Below are 14,115 nucleotides of genomic sequence, written 5' to 3'. Positions count from 1 at the left end.
ACTGTCCTGGTGGCATTGCACGAGGGATCCTGGACCAATTTGTTGTGCAGGTGCAGCGTTGCTGCTTGACCGAGCGTCTGTGTGCGAGGCTGTGACGTTCGCAGTACATTGTGGGTGGTGAAGAGCTCTGAAATTTAAAAGGCCATGCACATTGAAGCAAGGTAAAATAAAATGCACCGATTCAATACATTTTTCAGCTCTTTCTGTCTTCAACAAATAATCAATATTTAAAAGAAGTTCCAAATGTCAATATTCAGCACTTAAAGCTGAATTACTTTCTTAAACTCAACAAATGGGAAAATGGCTCAGCACTGCCACAAATGGTTCAGCAAGCCAGGGAAGGAGCACCCAGCATCTCGCACACAGCAGTACAGCTTTGTGCAGGGGGGGCAACACTGCAAGATTGGCCCTCTACCCAGAGGGGCCAGGAGGCCCTCCAGAAAGAACAATGTGCAACCACATTACCAAGGCCGTTCCAACAGTGTCGCCCCCACCACCTGGCTCCAGTGCCCAAAGAAGCTTCATGACCTCAGTCAAGGTCAGTGACTGCATCTTCAAAAGACATCACCTACTGACTGAACCACTAGCCTCATACACTGCTCAATGCAGGACCCCCAATCACTCACCTACCAGCAATCTGCTACAATGCCGAGGCACATCTCCCATTCCTAGCATCACCTCACTTCTTGGAGGAGACGGTGCAGACCATTCTTGGCCAGGGCATGGCTGAGTCCTTGACTAGCGGCGGGACTGGAATGATACAAGATACGGGTATCCTCATACGTTATCCTCCTTCTGGCATGCACCTCTAGGTTTCCCACCGTCCCATCAGCACAACTCCACCCTTGTGCCTTCCTCATTTCACACACCCAAGAAACATCCTGCCCAACCAGTGGGACCACAGATGGATGATTCCATCCCGGATATGCCAGCCACAAAGAGGATGCATCCTTCCATCTGATTGCTCCTCTTTGGCTTTCTTCTCTTCTGTGTCTTCCTCTTCTGCGGCTATCTCTTTCTTCTGCAAAAGGATGCAATAAATGTGACATTACAGCACAAAATGCCGCAGATACTTAGTTGGTCAGGCAGCATGTCAACCGGAGATGGGAACTCCACGGATGTTGCCTGACCTGCTGAGTATTCGCAGCATGTTCCGTCTTCCCAAAGACATTCACTTACCATCCGAGTCCTTGTAAGTGTTCAGCAGCACTCCCAAAATACTTTAAAAACTTTTCACATGTTTTGCACTTCAATAAAATCTAAAAAACTAAGGCCAAACTCTTCCATTCAAACTTACCTGATTGATGTGTGTGTGTCCCTTTAACAGATGCAGATATCGCCCCTGTCAGTTTCTGTCAGCCTGCTTGCATACCAGGTTAACCTGGCGTGCTTAAGACACAGTGCTGAATTGAGCGCTAGGGTTGAAGTTCGCGTAGGTGACGTTCAGTCGGCGTAGGACCATGACTGGACGTCACCATACCGCCATTTTTTTTTTAACAGGGCGCTGCCAGTTACCAGCAGTGCAAAGAGGCCCACAAATATGGCGGCTGGGACGGTGACTGACACCAGCTGGCGCAAGAATGGTGGCCACCATTTTTTCGAGAATCGCTGGTGCTAACAGGAGGCGGTAAGCATATGAATTTCTCGCTCTGTGAGTTGATTGTAATATATTGATGATGCTCAAGATTGTTTTGTTGGAAACATAAAGTTACATTGAAACAGGAAAAGTTGTTTGTAGAATTTAGATCTTCATAGAACTTCTGTTTTTAATGATAAATGGCGTGTTCTGAAGAGTTGTTTATTTAGAAACATAGAAACATAGAAAATAGGTGCAGGAGTAGGCCATTCGGCCCTTCTAGCCTGCACCGCCATTCAATGAGTTTATGGCTGAACATGCAACTTCAGTACCCCATTCCTGCTTTCTTGCCATACCCCTTGATCCCCCTAGTAGTAAGGACTACATCTAACTCCTTTTTGAACATATTTAGTGAATTGGCCTCAACAACTTTCTGTGGTAGAGAATTCCACAGGTTCACCACTCTCTGGGTGAAGAAGTTTCTCCTCATCTCGGTCCTAAATGGCTTACCCCTTATCCTTAGACTGTGACCCCTGGTTCTGGACTTCCCCAACATTGGGAACATTCTTCCTGCATCTAACCTGTCTAAACCCGTCAGAATTTTAAACGTTTCTATGAGGTCCCCTCTCATTCTTCTGAACTCCAGTGAATACAAGCCCAGTTAATTCAGGCTTTCTTGATAGGTCAGTCCCGCCATCCCGGGAATCAGTCTGGTGAACCTTCGCTGCACTCCCTCAATAACAAGAATGTCCTTCCTCAGGTTAGGAGACCAAAACTGTACACAATACTCCAGGTGTGGCCTCACCAAAGCCCTGTACAACTGTAGCAACACCTCCCTGCCCCTGTACTCAAATCCCCTCGCTATGAAGGCCAACATGCCATTTGCTTTCTTAACCGCCTGCTGTACCTGCATGCCAACCTTCAATGACTGATGTACCATGACACCCAGGTCTCGTTGCACCTCCCCTTTTCCTAATCTGTCACCATTCAGATAATAGTCTGTCTCTCTGTTTTTACCACCAAAGTGGACAACCTCACATTTATCCACATTATACTTCATCTGCCATGCATTTGCCCACTCACCTAACCTATCCAATTCACTCTGCAGCCTCATAGCATCCTCCTCGCAGCTCACACTGCCAACTAACTTAGTGTCATCCGCAAATTTGGAGCTACTACATTTAATCCCCTCGTCTAAATCATCAATATACAGTGTAAACAGCTGGGGCCCCAGCACAGAACCTTGCAGTACCCCACTACTCACCGCCTGCCATTCTGAAAAGTACCCATTTACTCCTACTCTTTGCTTCCTGTCTGACAACCATTTCTCAATCCATGTCAGCACACTACCCCTAATCCCATCTGCTTTAACTTTGCACATTAATCTCTTGTGTGGAACCTTGTCGAAAGCCTTCTGAAAGTCCAAATATACCACATCAAATGGTTCTCCCTTGTCCACTCTACTGGAAACATCCTCAAAAAATTCCAGAAGATTTGTCAAGCATGATTCCCTTTCACAAATCCATGCTGACTTGGACCTATCATGTCACCTCTTTCCAAATGCGCTGCTATGACATCCTTAATAATTGATTCCATCATCTTACCCACAACCGATGTCAGGCTGACCAGTCTATAATTCCCTGTTTTCTCTCTCCCTCCTTTTTTAAAAAGTGGGGTTACATTGGCTACCCTCCACTCGATAGGAACTGATCCAAAGTCAATGGAATGTTGGAAAATGACTGTCAATGCATCCGCTATTTCCAAGGCCACCTCCTTAAGTACTCTGGGATGCAGTCCATCAGGCCCTGGAGATTTATCGGCCTTTAATCCCATCAATTTCCCCAACACAATTTCCCGATTAATAAAGATTTCCTTCAGTTCCTCCTCCTTACTAGGCCCTCTGACCCTTCTTATATCCGGAATGTTGTTAGTGTTCTCCTTAGTGAATACCGAACCAAAGTACTTGTTCAATTGGTCCGCCATTTCTTTGTTCCCCGTTATGACTTCCCCTGATTCTGACTGCAGGGGACCTACATTTGTCTTTACTAACCTTTTTCTCTTTACATATCTATAGAAACTTTTGCAATCCGTCTTAATGTTCCCTGCAAGCTTCTTCTCGTACTCTATTTTCCCTGCCCTAATCAAACCCTTTGTCCTCCTCTGCTGAGTTCTAAATTTCTCCCAGTCTCCGGGTTCGCTGCTATTTCTGGCCAATTTGTATGCCACTTCCTTGGCTTTAATACTATCCCTGATTTTCCTTGATAGCCACGGTTGAGCCACCTTCGCTTTTTTATTTTTATGCCAGACAGGAATGTACAATTGTTGTAGTTCATCCATGCGGTCTCTAAATGTCTGCCATTGCCCATCCACAGTCAACCCCTCAAGTATCATTCGCCAATCAATCCTAGCCAATTCACGCCTCATACCTTCAAAGTTACCCTTCTTTAAGTTCTGGACCATGGTCTCTGAATTAACTGTTTCATTCTCCATCCTAATGCAGAATTCCACCATATTATGGTCACTCTTCCCCAAGGGGCCTCGCACAACGAGATTGCTAATTAATCCTCTCTCATTACACAACACCCAGTCTAAGATGGCCTCCCCCCTAGTTGGTTCCTCGACATATTGGTTTAGAAAACCATCCCTTATGCACTCCAGGAAATCCTCCTCCATCGTATTGCTTCCAGTTTGGTTAGCCCAATCTATGTGCATATTAAAGTCACCCATTATAACTGCTGCACCCTTATTGCATGCACCCATAATTTCCTGTTTGATGCCCTCCCCAACATCACTACTACTGTTTGGAGGTCTGTACACAACTCCCATTAACGTTTTTTGCCCTTTGGTGTTCTGCAGCTCTACCCATATAGATTCCACATCATTCAAGCTAATGTCATTCCTAACTATTGTATTAATCTCCTCTTTAACCAACAATGCTACCCCACCTCCTTTTCCTTTTATTCTATCCTTCCTGAATGTTGAATACCCCTGGATGTTGAGTTCCCAGCCCTGATCATCCTGGAGCCACGTCTCCATAATCCCAATCACATCATATTTGTTAACATCTATTTGCACAGTTAATTCATCCACCTTATTACGGATACTCCTTGTATTAAGACACAAAGCCTTCAGGCTTGTTTTTTTAACACCTTTGTCCTTTTAGAATTTTGTTGTACAGTGGCCCTTTTTGTTCTTTGTCTTGCGTTTCTCTGCCCTCCACTTTTTCTCATTTCCTTTCTGTTTTTTGCTTTTGTCTCCTTTTTGTTTCCCTCTGTCTCCCTCCATTGGTTCCCATCCCCCTGCCATATTAGTTTAACTCCTCCCCAACACCACTAGCAAACACTCCCCCTTGGACATTTAAATTATGTGGAGCATCCTGGTTATTACAGATGTTGTATACCTGCAATATGATCAGCCACTGCTGAAAGTGTCTCCACTTAGTTTGTCTATCAGCTTTCTCACAGCACTGCCTCTGGCCCTGCCACATCCTCCTCATGGCTAAGCTCCTCTGTCTCACGGGATTAAGCTTCTGACTGTCTGCTCCTCAAGAATCTCAGTATTTCTGAACAGGGACATTGTGGAGGGCACAGCAGACCACCGCAATTCATGAGAAAATACTGGGAGCGTACTGGCAGGAGGCCCCTATGTAGGCACCTGGAGCTTCCTTTCAGCAGGTTAGCGGCCTGTTCAATTTTAATTTAAGTGCAGATGTAAGCCTACTTTTTGCATTCCTCCATTTTACTCATGACCCTAATTCTAAACCGAATGCAGGGACACCGTATCACCATAGGGTGAACGCATTGTGGCAGCTCCCTGCATACTGAGCATTGACATGCAAAAATCTGTGCATGTAATTGGGCAGTAAGGGAGCCAGTTCCATTTCAATTGGCATTTTGTACAGCCACGTGACTTCAATCTATCGCTCCGACCACTTGTGGAAAACCTGAGATCCGATAAGAATGAATGGCTCACCGAAACATTTGTCATGCTCTTGTATCAAAATGAATGAACTGGGCTACCTTGAGAAACAATGCATTAAATCTTTTATATTATGCAAGAGTTGACAACAAAGAGACTTACCTGTCCAGAAGTCCACTGTTGACCTTTGGAATGATCAAGTGACCAGAAAATGAAGTGCTGTTGTGACTTTCCGTGGCACAATTAGAGCAATTCTGGTTGTTCAGGAAGTTTGCAATTATTTTTATAGGATGCAGCAAAACTCGTCCATTGCTTCTGTGCTGAACCATAGCCTCATTATGTTGCTGCTACTCTACACATTCTTCTTTTCATTCTCCAGCAGATATGTCATATAGCAAGGAATCCCCATTGAGAAACCCATACTGCCATCAAATAGTATATTTTAGGTAAATACCCCAAACAAAAATAGTCCCAAGATAAGAACATAAGAAATAGGAGCAGGAGTAGGCCATACGGCCCCTCGAGCCTGTTCCGCCATTCAATACGATCATGGCTGATCTGATCTTGGTCTCAACTCTACTTTACTGCCTGTTCCCCATAACCCTTGACTCCCCTATAGTTCAAGAATCTGCCTGTCTCAGCCTTGAAAATATTCAATGACTCAGCCTCCACAGCTTTCTGGGGCAGCGAATTCCAAAGATTCAATGCAAGTATATCCTTCCTTAAGGTCCACTTTTGCCAACTCTGTCTTCATACCTTTGTAATTGCCTTTATTTAGGTTTAAGACACTAGTTTCAGACCCAAGTTTCTCACCCTCAAACCGAATGTGGAATTCTATCATGTTATGATCACTCTTCCCGAGTGGATCCTTTACTATGAGATCATTAATTAATCCTGTCTCATTACATATTAGCAGATCTAAAATAGCCTGTTCCCTGGTTGGTTCCACAATGTATTGTTCTAAGAAACTGTCCCTAATACACTCTATGAACACGTCCTCAAGGCTACCTTTGCCAATTTGATTTGTCCAATCTATATGAAGATTAAAGTCGCCCATGATTATTGCAGTATCTCTCTTACAAGCCCCCATCTAGGTAGATCTCCAAATGAAACTAGAAAACTCAAAAATAAAGAGCAAACAAAATTGATAAAAAAGACTATCCAAAGTAATGTAACAACACACTGAAACACAATGATTAAACCTCAACTTTCCTCAGCTGCTGTTCGAAGTTATCCCGATTTTATGGCGGGACATGTCAGATGATGGAACACAACAACTATGCCTGCATTTTAAAAGTTGTAAAGCACTTTGAGGTCATGATAAGGAACTAGAGAAATTTTTCTCATCTTGCATATAACAATGTTTTCCCATCTTTCATATGTTTTGGCATATTGACGGTAGAATTTTAATCATCGATGTCACCTTTTGCTATGAAAGTCATCAACTTTTGATTTAAAACAGAAACTTCAGATTCATTGCTTTTGTAGAAGCAGTGGAACCAGTCTGTATATTCATTACTTATCTTTTTAAACATAGAAATGTTGAAACACTTAAAATAAATCCCTGGTTAATAACATACTATTTTTTCCAACTTTGACAGCCCAATGTTTGAAAGTTCAGTGCCCCGATACTGCAGCTTGCATTTTATTGCCAAAAGTACACTGCCTTTCTCCTATCATTTGTGGAATGTTTCAGAATAAGTTTGGAATTTAGCACAAAATGCATTGAAATTAAACCACAACAATAGGACAACAAAAAAAAGCACAAGTGAGGAAGGTGATTGGATGGTGCAGTGGCTTAAAACCCTAGAGCATTGCTGTTTCATTTTAAATTGCAGGCGGTCAGATCAGTAGGTGGGTCCCACATTCCGTTTTAACTGCCCCACCCCCTCTACCGCCTGGTTTCTGTCAGGCAAGGGGAGTTAAAATCGGGGCCATATCTACCCTAACAATTCCTTAAACATCTCAGTTACATCACCCCTCAGCCGTCTAAACTCAAGGGAGTACAAGGCAACCTGTCCTCAATCGTAACTCTTTAAGCTCCGGTATCATCATAGTGAATATGCGTTGTACCATCTCCAAGGTCGATATAGCCTTCCTTTGCCCAAAACTTAACACAGTACTCCAGATGGGGTGAAATTTTACTTCTGTACAATGGAAGCGCAGATGTGCACCAGGTACAGAAACCCGGACCAGAGTCAGTGCACCTCTTCCCCAGTTTTCCGACAGGCATACATTGAGGCACAGGAGGCTGGCACTGCTCCTTGGTGCCAGTCTCATTACAACATTCATTTGTGACAAGTTAGGAGCGTGTCCTTGCTGTGCCATGACATTCTGATGCATTGCACCTTTGGCATCAGGTCAACGCTATTTGCCTTCAGAAATTGGAGCAAAGCACACTCCTACGCCCTACAGAAATCACAATTAGCTTTCACACCATCTCGACTGACCTTGACCTTTTTGATTAAATTAGTCCTCATTGTTTGCCGTTTTGTGGTTTCTTGGCATTGCACCATTACTTGTTTCGAGCATACTTAGTTGTTTCCTTTTGTTTGGTTTCAACAGCACAGTTAACTCCCACCATTCAAAACACTTTGTCCAACACAGACTGTCTTGCCTGCTCCCAGCAGACGAACAATCGCCAGCTTCATCACAGCAGAAAATCTCCCGTTTCAAATGATGGCACTACTAGGATATCGAGGTGCCACTTTAAAAATACTTCCTCCTGCCCAGGAAATCTCATCCTCTTGCATTTTAGACCTTGGCAGAAATGGTGCTCCAGCTACATTTGAATGAGGGGACAGCGTAAATTGAAGGAAGTCCCCTCTGTGTATTCGCAGTGTTAAATGTACTGGGAAAAATGCGTTAGCACTGCTTACACACCAGGAGTGGAATTTCAGCCCCTTTGACTCAATTTTTTTTAAAACTGTCCATAAATTCGGAAGAGCAAAAATACGACTAGTGCGAGACGTGGAATTCACGTGGAGTGCAGTAGGAGTTGTTGCTCTGATGTTCTGATCCGAGGCATGTTGTTGCGACAGAGTGGTGGAGACTTGCTCTGCATTTGATTGTGCTGTGTCTGATCTGTAAACACTTGATGCTGACACTAAGGGGGGCAATTTTGTCCGGGTTGGAAAAGGGCAGCAGCAGGTTACCTGTATTACCCCCAGTCTAGTTTTCCTGTCTGTTGACTTTAATGAAAAGAAAATCGAGCGGGGTGTAGAACGGGCTGCCGACCCGCTGCTGTCTATTTCCCGCCCATTGGAAATAGTTAAAATCTAGAAACAAAGGTAGGAGGAACATTACCTAGCACTGCTAAACATGCCATTGTTCTATTATGTACTAAGGGGGAGAAATTGGTCTGGTTTGCGTCTCCCGTTACCGCCTGCGGGGGGGGGGGGGGGTGGGGGGGGGTGTAACAGGACGCTGTGGGGTTACTGACCAGGCGCGGCAAAATCACCGACCCGCGAACTTCCTTGCCGGTTTTGCGATGATGCTGACACTCACCGCCTCACTCTCTTGTGCCCCGGCGATCGTTACATCATCCGGTGCGCAGCACCCTGTTACCGCCCCAGATACAATATTCACTTCCGCCCCCTGCAGCATCGTCGGGCATCAGCAACAGCAGCTGCAGGAGACGTTGTCACCTCGGCTGGCCGCTTGGCGAGCACTAATTCAAGGCAGTGGTGGTCAGGTAGGGCAACATTTATTTATCTCCCCATTCTGGTGCCTCCTGATTTCCTTTGACCCTGCAATTGCACAGCCCTGCACTCTCTTAGAGTGCTTAGGGCTGCTGTGCACATAGCGCAGGTGCCATGGCCCAACACAGACAGCGCTCTAAAGGAAGTGATAGCGCTGGATTTAGCACTCCACCTTCCTCTTGGAACGCTAAATCAAGCACTTGGCTACTAAACATCACACGGAGTTTGGACTTATGTTGGATAGTAAAGTGTAAAAACACTATGAATAGTAGAAGACATTTTTGAGCCTAAAGACACTGCAAACTAAGGGGGAGAAATTGGTATCGTTTGCACCTCCCATTATTGCCTCCGCGGGGTGCTACTGGGGCACAAACGATTTCTCACCGGGGGTGGGGGCGCTACCGACTCCCGCAAATTTACACAAAATCATCGCCGTGCGCAGGAACCCATTTTCGCCCCGTAGTGGAAATTGGGCAGCGCCCCGATATGCCACTGCGGGCGATGTCAGCGTCAGCCTCGCGGTTCGTGAACCGGGCCTCACCCCGCTCGTGTGGCGAAAAGTAAAGGGGTAAAGGGTGATGTGCGGCGCAATTTTTGCCTCCCGGCCTTCCATGGTGTATTTCGCGTAGTCCGTGCCGTGATTGTGCAGCCCGGCACTCCGCATCGCCGGTGGCCTAGTGGAGGCCCCTTGCCCCACTGCAGAGCTCACAGCATGCCCTGCCCTTTAATGGAAGGGGAGGGTCCTGCACTCGCACCAGCGCTAGGCGGAGAAGCCACATAGCGCTGGAAAATTTGCACGCTTACTGCCCTGGTCCCGCCCCCAAGAGGAAGTGGAGCACCCGACATTGCAGCCGGGCGCAGGAAGTCCTGACTCCCAAATAGGGTGATCCTGAATTTCGATCGCTGAGACCGCTAAAGGGTAGATATTCTGAGTCCTGACTTGTGACAAGGTACCACACAAGTTGCAGGCGCGCAATGGAAGTGGATCCACACTTTTCAAATGTGCATTTTCAGCGTGCGAGGTACCTCGCCTTGTACACATTTCTGGAAACTCTACCCTTAAAAAACAAATCACAAAGTAATGTTATATTTTTTAAGGAATATAAAGAAACCATCTAAGACTCCTTTGTTTAATCCATCTCCTACAATGTACAGGCTTTTATCACCTAACCACTATTTCTTGACTTGCTGTTTCTTTTCTCCTATTCTTTTCAACGATGGTGGTGTCCTACACTATAAGCCTTAGCCTTTTATCCAGTTTTTAAAAATCCAACATTTTTAGCAGTTAGTGTGGTTGCCTGAAAAATATGGGCTAGATTTTCCACTTTGCTGACTATCAGCCAAAAAATGGGCCATGTTCCAGCCTTGGCGATGTGTCAGCCTTCCTGATCGCTGGAACATCGCCCATTTTTTGGATCGCGACTTTCGGCCAGCGATAGCCCAGCAATGTTAAATAGGCCCAGCGATAGGCCAACGATGTTAAATAGGCCCAGCGATAGGCCAACGATGTTAAATAGGCCCAGCGATAGGCCAACAATGTTAAATAGGCCCAGCGATAGGCCAACGATGTTAAATAGGCCCAGCGATAGGCCAACGATGTTAAATAGGCCCAGCGATAGGCCAACGATGTTAAATAGGCCCAGCGATAGGCCAACGATGTTAAATAGGCCCAGCGATAGCCCTGCAATGTTAAATAGGCCCAGCGATAGGCCAACGATGTTAAATAGGCCCAGCGATAGGCCAGCGATGCGCAGCGGTAGCCCAGCGATGTGGAAGGCAAAGTTTCCCTAGCAACGACCTTCTGCACACGTGATTTTTTTGGTAAACAGGTTTTCCCGCATTTTGGGAGGTCAGGGGTCATCCACACATGCGCAGAAGGCAAAGAGAGGGGGGGAGAGAGAGAGAGAGAGAGAGAGAGAGAATACAGAGAGAGGAGGAAAGCAGGAAAGCATAGTAGAGACAAAGATAAGAAAGGAAAGAGATAAAAAGACATAAAAATATAAAATGTCTTCATCTGACAGTGATGTGGAGGGGGGCGGAGGCAGAGGGCAAAGTTGTTTTCGGATGAGGCCAACGAGGCCCTCGTCCAGGAGGTGCACTCCCGGTGGGCCCAATTAACCCGGGGTGGGCGTGGGAAACCTCCAGCCCGGGTCAACAGAAAGCTCTGGGCCGAGATCGTGGACGTCGTCTCCTCGGCGTCCCAGGAGGCGAGAGGGCCTGACCAGTGCCGGAAGTGCTGGAACAGCCTTGTTGCTTCAGCAAGAGTAAGTACAGATTTTATATTGTAATGATGCACATTGTAATTATAATTATAATAGTAAATCTGGATTGAATTTAATTTCATTATTCTTACATACATATATATTCCCTGCTAAGATCTGGACAGGGCTATGAACCTGTGCCCTTTTTAAGTCTCTCTGGCTGCTGTCACTTACACAGGGACCCAGCATGGACTGGGGGAGAGCTGCCCTTGCTCACTGTTTGCCCTGGGACACTTTGGGACATTAGCTCCTGTCATTGCCAAGTTCACTGGCGATTTTAGTATAGAGAGATGTATGTGTCCAGCTGTAGGTCCTAAACACGCCGATCTTTGTTATAACCATGCATCAATTGTGGATACTCACCCTGTTTGCATGTAACGTTGGAAACTGTTGTCTTTCCATGATATTATCTAGTCAATTAGCTTATGCCATGCTCTTTTCACATTTGCAGTGGAAGATATCTAACAACCGTTCAAAGCAGAGGCGCACCGGAGGGGGCCCTGCCCAGCTATCACAACTGATGGACTTGAGGAACATGCGACGGCACTTGTGGGCACCCACAGTCGCTCGGCCACCACCCATGGTGTTGCAGAACCCTCCCATGTGTCACGTGAGTAATGTGTCAAGCAACGTTAAAGGAATGTAACGTAATTTAATTATAATATAATATATGAATCATAGGCAGTCCCTCGGAATCGAGGAAGACTTGCTTTCACTCTTAAAATTAGTCCTTAGGTGGCTGAACAGTCCAATATGAGAACCACAGTCCCTGTCACAGGTGGGACAGATAGTCGTTGAGGGAAAGGGTGGGTGGAACAGGTTTGATGCATGCTTTTTCCGCTACCTGCGCTTGGTTTCTGCATGCTCTTGGCGATGATGTCATGATGTCAACCCAGCATGCAGCCTCTGTGCTATCCTCAGGTTGACAACATAAGAAATAAGAGCAGGGGCAGGTCATCTGGCCATCTATCCCCTTCTCTGTCTGCTCCCCATAAACCCAAACTCCCTTATCATTCTGCCTATCTCCGACTGATCTCTGGGGCAGTGAATTCCACGTAGATGTACTACCATATGTACCACCATATGATGCATTAATTTGTAACGTTTCTCGGTCACATTTATTGTAGTAATGCTGCTCTTCCTACGTATGCCAGCACAGCGCAAGAATCCATTCTGTTCTAATGAGCTCAATTGTGTTTTTCAGGTCAACCAGCTCCAGAGGTGCAAAGGAAGGCCGCACCTGCACCTGCACCATTGCAGGTGTCATTCACCATGGGTGGTGAAGAGGAGGAGACTGTTGTGTATGCATGCCTGTTTACTGTGTGATGTCTGTAACACTGTATGCAACATTGAATGTATCCTTGTACTGTACACATCTTACCGCTACACTAGAGGGTGCTGTTGCTGGAGACCCAGGGGTTGCCTGCACACGGCAGGTAACCCAGTATAAAAAGGAACACACAGCTTGTTGTTGGCACTCAGGAGTTGCTAATAAAGGACTGCAAGTCTGCAGAGTTTAAGCACCATACCCTGCCTTGTGGAGTCATTACTAAAGGTACCTGCATACACTATAACTGGCGACGGGAATACGGAATCACGAACTACACGCTCAACATGTCTAACCTCAGCAACTTTCAGCAATTTACGGAGGGGGAGGATTGGGACACTTTTGTGGAAAGATTGGAACACTTCCTTATAGCCAACGACCTGGACGGGGACACACCGCCTACACTACCGAACAAACGCAGGGCCATCCTGCTTAGCAGTTGTGGGCCCACCATCTACGGTCTCGTCAGGGACTTACTAGCTCCAGAGAAGACAACCACAAAGAGCTATGAGGAACTTGTAACAATCATACAGGAACAACTAAAACCGAAAGAAAGCATTCTCACAGCCAGGCACCGGTTCTATACTTACCGTCGACCTGAGGGCCAAGAAATTGCCAAATATGCTGCACACTTAAGAAGACTAGCTGCACCGTGTAAGTTTGACGACCACCTTAATGAAGCACTAAGGGACATATTTGTCATCGGAATCGGTAACAAAGGCCTCCTACACAAATTGCTCTCGGCTGACATTACGGTCACCCTGAAGAAAGCAATTCAAGTGAGCCAGGCCTACATGGTTTCGGCCAGCGACTCCAGGCGAATACTGACCCAGGACTCTAAACCAGCGAGCGCAGTGCAACACATGGACACTTCTAAAGGCAGAAATGCTGCCCCGAGTCCCGCAACCCTGAGTCCGCCACATGGGGCAAACCGGATGGCCCCGTGCTGGCGCTGTGGAGGAAACCACAGGGCCCACCAATGCCACTACAAAGACTATGCATGCAAAGGCTGCAAAGAAAAAGGGCACCTTCAGAGAATATGCAGAAAAGGCTGTACTCACTGTGTCTCTGATGAGTTGGCTAATCACTGGGGCTCCGACACAGATGAAGACATAGCTGCTCTTACCCTGGGAGAGGAGTATGGAATCTTTACCTGCTCCACTGGAAGTTCTCCATGGATGATGGAAGTGGACATCGATGGGGTCCCAGTCTCCATGGAGATCGACACGGGGCGAGCCAGTCTGTAATGAGCCAAAAGACCTTTGCCACTTGACCAAAACTGTCTCCTGTCCAGGCAAAGCTGCTCACCTATACCAAAGGTAAAATCCAAAT

General features: G+C 46.3%; 1 long non-coding RNA gene across 1 annotated transcript; it reads left to right on the top strand.

Moving 5' to 3' along the window:
* The first annotated feature begins 10,738 nt into the window (after window positions 1-10,738).
* Window positions 10,739-12,935, top strand: LOC139274861 (uncharacterized). Its single transcript, XR_011595631.1, has 3 exons — window positions 10,739-11,459; window positions 11,908-12,066; window positions 12,661-12,935. It is a non-coding gene; the product is annotated as an uncharacterized lncRNA (long non-coding RNA).
* The last annotated feature ends 1,180 nt before the right edge of the window (window positions 12,936-14,115 follow it).

This window comes from Pristiophorus japonicus, chromosome 10 (genome assembly GCF_044704955.1).
Source record: "Pristiophorus japonicus isolate sPriJap1 chromosome 10, sPriJap1.hap1, whole genome shotgun sequence".
NCBI classification, from domain to species: Eukaryota; Metazoa; Chordata; class Chondrichthyes; family Pristiophoridae; genus Pristiophorus; species Pristiophorus japonicus.
Note: the sequence above shows the minus strand (reverse complement) of the source record. Positions and strands in the feature narration are given on the sequence as shown.